This window comes from Cicer arietinum, chromosome 5, assembly GCF_000331145.2.
Source record: "Cicer arietinum cultivar CDC Frontier isolate Library 1 chromosome 5, Cicar.CDCFrontier_v2.0, whole genome shotgun sequence".
Lineage (NCBI taxonomy): Eukaryota > Viridiplantae > Streptophyta > Magnoliopsida > Fabales > Fabaceae > Cicer > Cicer arietinum.
In genome coordinates this window covers 5,727,468-5,737,804 of record NC_021164.2, presented here as the reverse complement: position 1 = coordinate 5,737,804, position 10,337 = coordinate 5,727,468, and the positions used below count along the sequence as shown (strand labels likewise).

The following is a 10,337-nucleotide window of genomic DNA, read 5'->3' as shown; positions in this document are numbered from 1 at the left end:
AGTTGTAGCAAATAGAATTTGAAGTTATGTCTTAATATATTATAATAAATTATAGATATAATTATTCTCACGATCTCTTAACTTAATTAGTCTCTTAACTTAATTTCAAATAACAATTTGATTATGCCAACTATATCTCAACTTAAATAATATTACCTAAAAGATACTCATACTTGTCACTTTTGACGGTGTTAATTTTTTCAGTTGAAAACTAATATTAAGAACAATACCATATATAAAATTATAGAGCAACGCATTATGATATTTTAGAGGTCGATCTAGGCTATGGCAACATATACGAGTTTAAAAAAACCAAAATAGTACAAATTACAATAGCAAAATGTCAAGGGTAGAAGGAATATAGTAAATTGAGAACTATCAAAACAAAATCTACTTATATTGAAACAATTAAGAATGCACATGCTCTGGATGATTCTCAAAAAAGCTTCATCCGAACATTAATTTGTTTATCTAATTACGAGTGCACGCCAACAAATATAATTATATAGATATATGTTACCACAAAAGATACAAGATACACATCTAAAATGAAATCGTAGATATATACCACTCAGAATTTTGTACTCATAGTACAAACCCAAGAAGCCATTGGAGAACTTAGAATGAACATGCATAGCTACAAGGGAAAAAATTTGCTCCTTCTAAGTTAAAAATAAATAAAAATTGTGGAATATTATTCATGGAGTGTGAAGCCAAAAGTGTGATGCCCCTTCTCACTCAAAGCAGAAGAAGAGAAGCAACAAACACAGCCATACTGGATAAGAAGAAACATACAGTAACCTTAGGCTGTGCATTTCCAGGTGGCGACTTGGTTCCGGCAGCAGGGCTAGAAGCTGGGGCTGATTCAGCAACAACAGAAGGCAAAGGTGGCTCTACCACTTCAGATTTTGTCAACGGTGGGATTGGAGCCAGAGCTGGAGGCAATGATTGAGGGCTAATGATTGAATAAAGACCACCTGTTTCAACAGCTTCCATGTAAGGAGGTGTGTTCTTTCCCAAGTTTCAGCATTTGTTTCCTGCAGAAGAATGGAGAACAGTTATGTTATGTCAATAATTGAGAGGTAACAAATGTGATGGTATATCAGAATTCTCTAGCACTAACTTGAGTATCTACTAGCAGTTTTAGGGAAGTCTGTGATGACCCCATCAATTCCTGCTCCCTGAATAAATGAATTGATCTCCACAGTTGAATCTGAGAAGAAATCCCACGCTTGAGATACAAACTCATTGCTGAATGTTTCTACAAAAACTGAGAGATTAGAAGCTTTTAGCTTTGGCACAGTATTTGTAGCTCCCATTATGAAGTCGCCATTATGAGGAAATACCGAGCCCTTGTTGATAACCACAGAACCCGCAAACGTTTTTATATCCTCAACAGCTGCGTTGGCAGCATCACTGACAGTCTCGTAAATCTTGTAGACAAGCTCGTAATTGGTTTTCTCCTTGAATTTCAAAAGTACAGAGCTATTAGTGGATTGAATATAAACCTTTTGGCTCCCTGGTTTATCATAACCTGCTTTGCGCAAAGCATCAATGACCTTATCGGTCACACTAAATCCTTGGTTTTTTGCAAGATAGGCTGCATTCTGATAAGAGAAGAACACAGCATAATATTATTAAATGGAAAATAAGAGAAAATTAAATTTGAAACAGAACATTTATAGGTCTAAGATATAAAATTACTATAAATCATCCCAATGCACAAATAGAAACCAAATAGTTTTTCAGGTTGAAATTATTCGACAGTCAGTCATTTTCCATTTTTTTTGTTACAAACAAAAATTGACAAAGTACTAGTAGAACACAATACTGACAGAAAAATATTTCATTATCTTGCCATAGTCGTACAGAATTTTACAAGGAAGACATCAGGCTAACAAATATTTGTGAAGCAATTGTCATTACAATGCAAAAATAATGCAAGATAGACTTCATAACTTCTGTTCTTAATTCCTTAATTATGCAGGTCTTTCAAAGCAACAAGGTGAAACCAGGTAACAAGGCATATTAGTTCAATAACTGGCTCTAAACCATTTTCCTATAAATTAGCACTATACTTTATCGATATTGTGAGTTTGAAAAACAGCTGAAGAATGAATTCTATATAGCAATGGTAGGCATGATATTACGCACCTCAACTATGATCAAGACTCCAGATAGAGAAGTATGATTTTTTGTCAACGACAAGAAATCTGATAATGTTACAAATGTCCCAGCATTCTTATATTTTGGATTCCTGAACAATTTGTATTCTGAATAAGGGTTGAATATTGAGGCTGCAGAGCAAAATAGAGAACAAAAAAGTATGTCAATTACTTTTTTATAACATTGCATATATTTTATTTTTTCATCACAATGCAAATCAATAAAAACAACAGATGGCAAAGTGCAAAACACCAAAAGAAACGGGAGGGAAAAATTTTCCATGGAAAACTATCTGTGAAACTTTTGATAATCCTAGTAAATGAAGTTCTACGTCAATTTTCTCAATTAGTCCTAAACCACAAGTTTTTAATGTGTATATCTCTCTCAAATAAAATGCTGAAGAATATTAAACCGCTGGAAGAAAAAAAAACTACAGAAGCTTATTTGACTTACGGGTCAGGCCTTTTATATCATCCCATGTCAAGTTGAACGTGAATATGCCACTGCAAGATTTAATCTCAGGGATAGACATGTCATATCCGCTGAAGCTTGATTGAGCAACTGTGGTACTCTCATAATGATCAATGGAGCTTAAGCAAAATGGTATTCCATCCTTTGATATTTGAACAGGACAGTCAAGAACATCCGCACCATCTAATATGGCATTTTTATATGCCAAGTCAGTACAAGCTGGATAATCTCCACTTGCTCCATATTTTGAGATAATCAATGTTTTATCTGAGACGTAATTAAAAGTGAGAGCAACAAGTCAGCAATGATGAACAGTATGCTGCCACAGAATGATGGAAATCATGCAAACGAACGACTAGAAATTCCTAATGAACAATATGATAATGCATATTCCAGATAAAACAAAATGCACCTTTTCGTGTAGCATTGGCACCTAGGTGAGCAAAGCAACCTGCACAGTGAGAAGATAAACTCAACACCTACTTAAATAGAGACAAAAGAATAATACACACAAGCATAAGATTGGAAGAATATAAGTGATAATATCTGATTTTACTCCTCTCTCAAATAATTATAATGTTTACATACGACACATATTTTCCTTTCCCATTGAAACTTTCCCATTCAAGCATATGTACTTAGTGAACAAGATTTTGATCAAATAAATGCATTCTATTTGTGGAAAGCCATTATGACAAAAATGGAGGAAAAAAGTTAAATAACTTACCTATAGCTTCGGATGGAGTTATGGGAAAATCAGTCAGCACACCATCAACGGAGAATTCACCATTATCGATGAATTGAAGGTACTCAGCAAGAGGATCATAACTGTAATTATAGCTATTTACAACATCATTGAAAAAATCTGATGCATAAACTTCCAGCCCAGCTTTATGTGCATCTGAGACCAAAGTGGTATGTGGTTGTAGATAAAGACTAACATCTACAGGCCATATGTATTCCTTGGGAACAAGAATTCCGGAAGCAAATGTCTTGATAAACGTAAGATTTTTTAATAGTGAACCATAAGTTTGATTGGTTGATGGGTCTGTATCGTCCTGATTGAGAAACCTGAAGACAAGTTTCGTTATTTTTGGGTTGAAGCGTGTTGTAATACTTCTCAGAAAACCAACCTCGGGCGATGAGATATAACTGACAGGCACACTTCTAGAAACTGAAAGTACATAGCTTCTAATGCTCAACTTGTGCTGTGTGTAGAACGCATCATGCTGCAAAATATCAGAGAAATCAAGAATTAATTTTAGAACAATCAAGGAGATCGACTAAATCATGAGAATGAATTGAATTATACATTCCATTTTCCTGAATATTCAACCCCAGACTTGGTGTTTGTGGCGCCACTGAATTGACTACATCATTGACAGTAACAATTAGATAACCATTGGCATCAAGTAGAGGTAACCGAGAAAATACTCCCTGAGATACTGTCCAGCAATGAAAAAATGTCAAAAACCATAGAAATAAATAACTTCAAAACTCACTAGTATGCCAAACATAGAAAATACCTTAAATCATAAAACACATATATGTCATACAAAAGAATCAATCATTCCACAAAATAACAATAATCTACATCAATAAAAATACATCTTTATCATGACTGAAACTTACAGAAGACATTGGATAAGTCCTTCAAGGTGTAATCCATGGAAAAATAGCCACGGGTGGATACACCATTAACTGAGTAATTCGTAGTTTTATTCGGGATAGCAAATGAAATGTAATTAGAATTTAAAAGGTTGACATTTGGAAGGAAAATCCCAGCTGCATCTTTTGTCAATTGCACATCACACCATAGAGCGACATCCGGTAAGCTCGTTTCTAAGGCCAAACCATAAGCAGCACCACTCGAATCAGGAAATATCCCTGAAAAACCACCATGTGCTATGACCAACGGCGGATTACCTGCAAAACAATCAACAAGAGTAAGTCTGAAGGCCACCTAGCACAGAGTGGAACCAAAAAAGAAAAAGGAAATATAAACAAAAAATAAAGGAAAGAGAGGTGCATGAATCATTGAATTCAAGTACATTTCAAAAATGGAAAATTGTATCAAGTTATGAGATTATATCAAGAATTACATTCAGGTCCAAAAACATCAGTTTTTCATATATTCATTTTGCTTATATTGCATTGAAGAGTCGTATATCTAAATCTATTCATAAACATCTCAACATAGTGGTAAACCATTTAATTAAGAAACATTTATGAGAAGCCAAATCCCTTCTAAGCTAAAATTAACAAATCAAAGTTTAATTATAAACTAAGCTAAGACCCTCCACTTCATAGCTAATCATAATGATAATCATAAACATTCTTCTTCTACTTAAATATGCAATAAGCAAGTGAAGAAAAAATAACAAAAAAGAAGAAGAAAAAAAATAACACCTACCGGCAAGTGTATTCCAATCATATCTCTTGTTAGTTTGAGCAGAAACAAGAGCTAGAAAGAGAGAATTTAGAAGAAAAGGAAGAAGCAGAGGGAGTATAGCAGCGAGAGCGCGTGGTTTACACATCCCGACAAGTTTGGCCCGACAAGTTTGGCGTTTAATGGTGAAGTGATAAAGCAACCAAACCACTGTATATATAAGGTATTGAATTCAAGAAGAAAAACAACATAGCTATTTTTGATCTTCTCTTACTTTCATGAGAATGAATTGAATTATACATTCCATTAACCTGAATATTCAACCACAGACTTGGTGTTTGTGGCGCCACTGATTTGACTACATCATTGACAGTAAGAATTAGATAACCATTGGCATCAAGTAGAGTTGACCGAGAAAATACTCCCTGAGATACTGTCCAACAGTGAAAAAATGTCAAAAACCATAGAAATAAATAACTTCAAAACTCACTAGTATGCCAAACATAGAAAATACCTTAAATCATAAAACACATATATGTCATACAAAAGAATCAATCATTCCACAAAATAACAATAATCTACATCAATAAAAATACATCTTTATCATGACTGAAACTTACATAAGACATTGGATAAGTCCTTCAAGGTGTAATCCACGGAAAAATAGCCACGGGTGGATACACCATTAACCGAGTAATTCGTAGTTTTATTCGGGATAGCAAATGAAATGTAATTAGAATTTAAAAGGTTGACATTTGGAAGGAAAATCCCAGATGCATCTTTTGTCAATTGCACATCACACCATAGAGCGACATCCGGTAAGCTCGTTTCTAAGGCCAAACCATAAGCAGCACCACTCGAATCAGGAAATATCCCTGAAAAACCACCATGTGCTATGACCAACGGCGGATTACCTGCAAAACAATCAACAAGAGTAAGTCTGAAGGCCACCTAGCACAGAGTGGAACCAAAAAAGAAAAAGAAAATATAAACAAAAAATAGAGGAAAGAGAGGTGCATGAGTCATTGACTTCAAGTACATATCAAAAATGGAAAATTGTATCAAGTTATGAGATTATATCAAGAATTACATTCAGGTCCAAAAACATCAGTTTTTCATCTATTCATTTTTCTTATATTGCATTGAAGAGTCGTATATCTAAATCTATTCATAAACATCTTAAGATAGTGGTAAACCATTTAATTAAGCAACATTTATGAGAAGCCAAATCCCTTCTAAGCTCAAATTAACAAATCAAAGTTTAATTATAAACTAAGCAAAGACCCTCCACTTCATTGCTAATCATAATGATAATCATAAACATTCTTCTTCTACTTAAATATGCAATAAGCAAGTGAAGAAAAAATAACAAAAAAGAAGAAGAAAAAAAATAACACCTACCGGCAAGTGTATTCCAATCATATCTCTTGTTAGTTTGAGCAAAAACAAGAGCTAGAAAGAGAGAATTTAGAAGAAAAGGAAGAAGCAGAGGGAGTATAGCAGCGAGAGCGCGTGGTTTACACATCCCGACAAGTTTGGCGGTTAATGGTGAAGTGATGAAGCAACCAAACCACTGTATATATAAGGTATTGAATTCAAGAAGAAAAACAACATAGCTATTTTTGATCTTCTCTTACTTTCATGAGAATGAATTGAATTATACATTCCATTAACCTGAATATTCAACCACAGACTTGGTGTTTGTGGCGCCACTGATTTGACTACATCATTGACAGTAAGAATTAGATAACCATTGGCATCAAGTAGAGGTGACCGAGAAAATACTCCCTGAGATACTGACCAACAGTGAAAAAATGTCAAAAACCATAGAAATAAATAACTTCAAAACTCACTAGTATGCCAAACATAGAAAATACCTTAAATCATAAAACACATGTATGTCATACAAAAGAATCAATCATTCCACAAAATAACGATAATCTACATCAATAAAAATACATATTTATCATGACTGAAACTTACAGAAGACATTGGATAAGTCCTTCAAGGTGTAATCCACGAAAAATAGCCACGGGTGGATACACCATTAACTGAGTAATTCGTAGTTTAATTTGGGATAGCAAATGAAATGTAATTAGAATTTAAAAGGTTGACATTTGAAAGGCAAATCCCAGCTGCATCTTTTGTCAATTGCACATCACACCATAGAGCGACATCCGGTAAACTTGTTTCTAAGGCCAAACCATAAACAGCACCACTCGAATCTGGAAATATCCCCGAAAAACCACCATGTGCTATGACCAACGGCGGATTACCTGCAAAACAATCAACAAGAGTAAGTCTGAAGGCCACCTAGCACAGAGTGGAACCAAAAAAGAAAAAGAATATATAAACAAAAAATAGAGCAAAGAGAGGTGCACGAGTCATTGAATTCAAGTACATTTCAAAAATGGAAAATTGTATCAAGTTATGAGATTATATCAAGAATTACATTCAGGTCCAAATACATCAGTTTTTCATATATTCATTATGCTTATATTGCATTGAAGAGTCGTATATCTAAATCTATTCATAAACATCTCAACATAGTGGTAAACCATTTAATTAAGCAACATTTATGAGAAGCCAAATCCCTTCTAAGCCCAAATTAACAAATCAAAGTTTAATTATAAACTAAGCTTAGACCCTCCACTTCATAGCTAATCATAATGATAATCATAAACATTCTTCTTCTACTTAAATATGCAATAAGCAAGTGAAGAAAAAATCACAAAAAAGAAGAAAAAAATAACACCTACCGGTAAGTGTATTCCAATCATATCTCTTGTTAGTTTGAGCAGAAACAAGAGCTAGAAAGAGAGAATTTAGAAGCAGGGAGTATTGCAGAGAGAGCGTGTGGTTTACACATCCCAACAAGTTTGGCGGTTAATGGTGAAGTGATGAAGCAACCAAACCACTGTATATATAAGGTATTGAATTCAAGAAGAAAAACAACATAGCTATTTTTGATCTTCTCTTACTTTCATGAAATCTTACTCGAAACACAATTATAAATTTAGGAGAAGAATACTATAAGGGTCTCCCGTTCCTCGATGTTATCTAGACTTTTAGGGCAATTTTCGTAGCCTCGACAAAAATGGACAGTAATCCGTATTTTCGGATCAGACGATAGCTAATGTTTGAAATCTGACGCGGAACCCAAAACACAATTATAAATATAGGAGAAGAATGCTATAAGGGTCTCTCGGTCCTCAATTTCGTCTAGACTTTTCGGACGATTTTCGTACCACTAGACAAAAATGGAATGAAATCCGTATTTTCGGACCAGGCGATGGCAACTGTTTGAAATCTGACGCGGATTCCGAAATACAGTTATAAATTTAGGAGAAGAATGTTATATGGGTGTCCCGATCCTCGATTTCTTCTGGACTTTTCGGGCAATTTTTCTACCACCCAACAAAAACGGACATAAATCTATATTTTCGGACCAGAAGATGCCTAGTATTTGAAATCTAACCTGAAACCCGAAACACAATTATAAATTTAGGATAACAATGCTATAAGAGTCTCCTGGTCCTCAATTTCATCTGGACTCTTCGGGAGATTACCCGACAAAAATGGACCGCTATCTGTATTTTTGGACAGGACGATGGAAAGTCTTTGAAATCTGATGCACAACCCGAAACACAGTTATAAGTTTAGGAGAAGAATGATATAAGGACTTGCGGTCCTCGATTTCATCTGGACTTTTCGGGGAATTTTCATACCACCCGACAAAAATCGACTGAAATCCGTATGCCAGACTCAGACCTTTCAAAGTCTGACCTATTACCACCCCTAATTGCACATCACACCATAGAGCGACATCTGGTAAGCTCGTTTTTAAGGCCAAACCATAAGCAGAGTAAGTCTGAAGGTCACCTAGCACAGAGTGGAACCAAAAAAGAAAAAGAAAATATAAACAAAAAATAGAGGAAAGAGAGGTGCATGAGTCATTGAATTCAAGTACATTTCAAAAATGGAAAATTGTATCAAGTTATGAGATTATATCAAGAATTACATTCAGGTCTCTTGTTAGTTTGAGCAGAAACAAGAGCTTTAGAAGAAGAGGAAGAAGCAGAGGGAGTATAGAAGAGAGAGCGCGTGGATTCGGAGAGAAGACAAATTATTTCCTTGTAAGGGGCGAATCTTCAAAGCGGTAGAATAGCAGAAGCTGATAGCATTATGTCTCTCTAAAATCCCTTTCATAGATGAGCTGTCTGTCAAAAGAGTCCAATAAACTCTTTTAAAATCTTTCCTTTGTATGGGACAAATTTTAAAATAATTCATAAGTAGAATATAACTCTTGAGCGGGATATATTCACTTTATCATATGAATAGTATTGTGAATATGATGTTAAAATTTTAAAAATAATTTTGTATTTTGTTTGTAGAGTATTTTTTCAAGTGAATTTATTTGAGTAATTATTATATATGAGTTGACAAACACACATTTAAAAATATGTAAAATATTTTGCACAGTGAAGATCATCCTACAAATAAAATTCATAAATTATATTTAGTGTTAAAATTTTTAAAAGTATTTTAATAAATATTAATATATGTAATTATCTACTGTAAAATCATATTAATCATGCTCTTTTTTTGTGTTGTCAAATCTAAATTTATTGTCAAAATATTGTTAGATTTGCAGTGTTTTATAGGGATTAATGAAAAGTGTTATATTTGTAGGGACAAAAAATATGTTTCTCTTTGTCAACTCACGTTTTTGTAAAATCCACTTGACGTAAATGACAAAAAATAAAGTTTTCTGATATTGCAAGGATGAAATTCAAATAATTTTTTTACAGAGACTAAAATTAAAAACCGTTATATTTAGAGGGAGCAAAAACATATTTAAACCAATAATTTATTAATGTATTAATTTTGTAAACATGTAAGGTTATAAAAATAATAAATGAGATAGAAGAAATTGTAGAGTTTTTAATTAAATAAATATTTTTACTCCTGAAATAATTAGATAAAAATAATGTTTTGCAAAAGTTCAATTATAAAAAATTAACAATTTTTTTAAGGATAAAAAATTATTATTAATCAAAGTAGAACTAATAACATTTTTACAATTGTTTCAGGTTTGATTTAAATTTTGTCTACAATATCAAAATCTTACCATTTAAGTGATACCACATGGACATAAAATATTAACTATAATGTAAGTGAAAATTTATATAATTGATAGTCGCATACTCTATTTTTTTAAAGTATATAAATGATCTGAGTAAAAAAAATATAAGTTATGTTGAAATTATTAAAATTGTAACATTTTTTCCTGGACATTTTAAAATATTTC

The 10,337-nt window shown here is 33.3% G+C and overlaps 1 pseudogene; it reads right to left on the bottom strand.

Annotated features, from left to right (window-relative positions):
- Positions 1 to 482: 482 nt before the first annotated feature.
- LOC101500543 (glycerophosphodiester phosphodiesterase GDPDL3-like) lies at positions 483 to 9,231 on the bottom strand (annotated as a pseudogene).
- Positions 9,232 to 10,337: the final 1,106 nt, after the last annotated feature.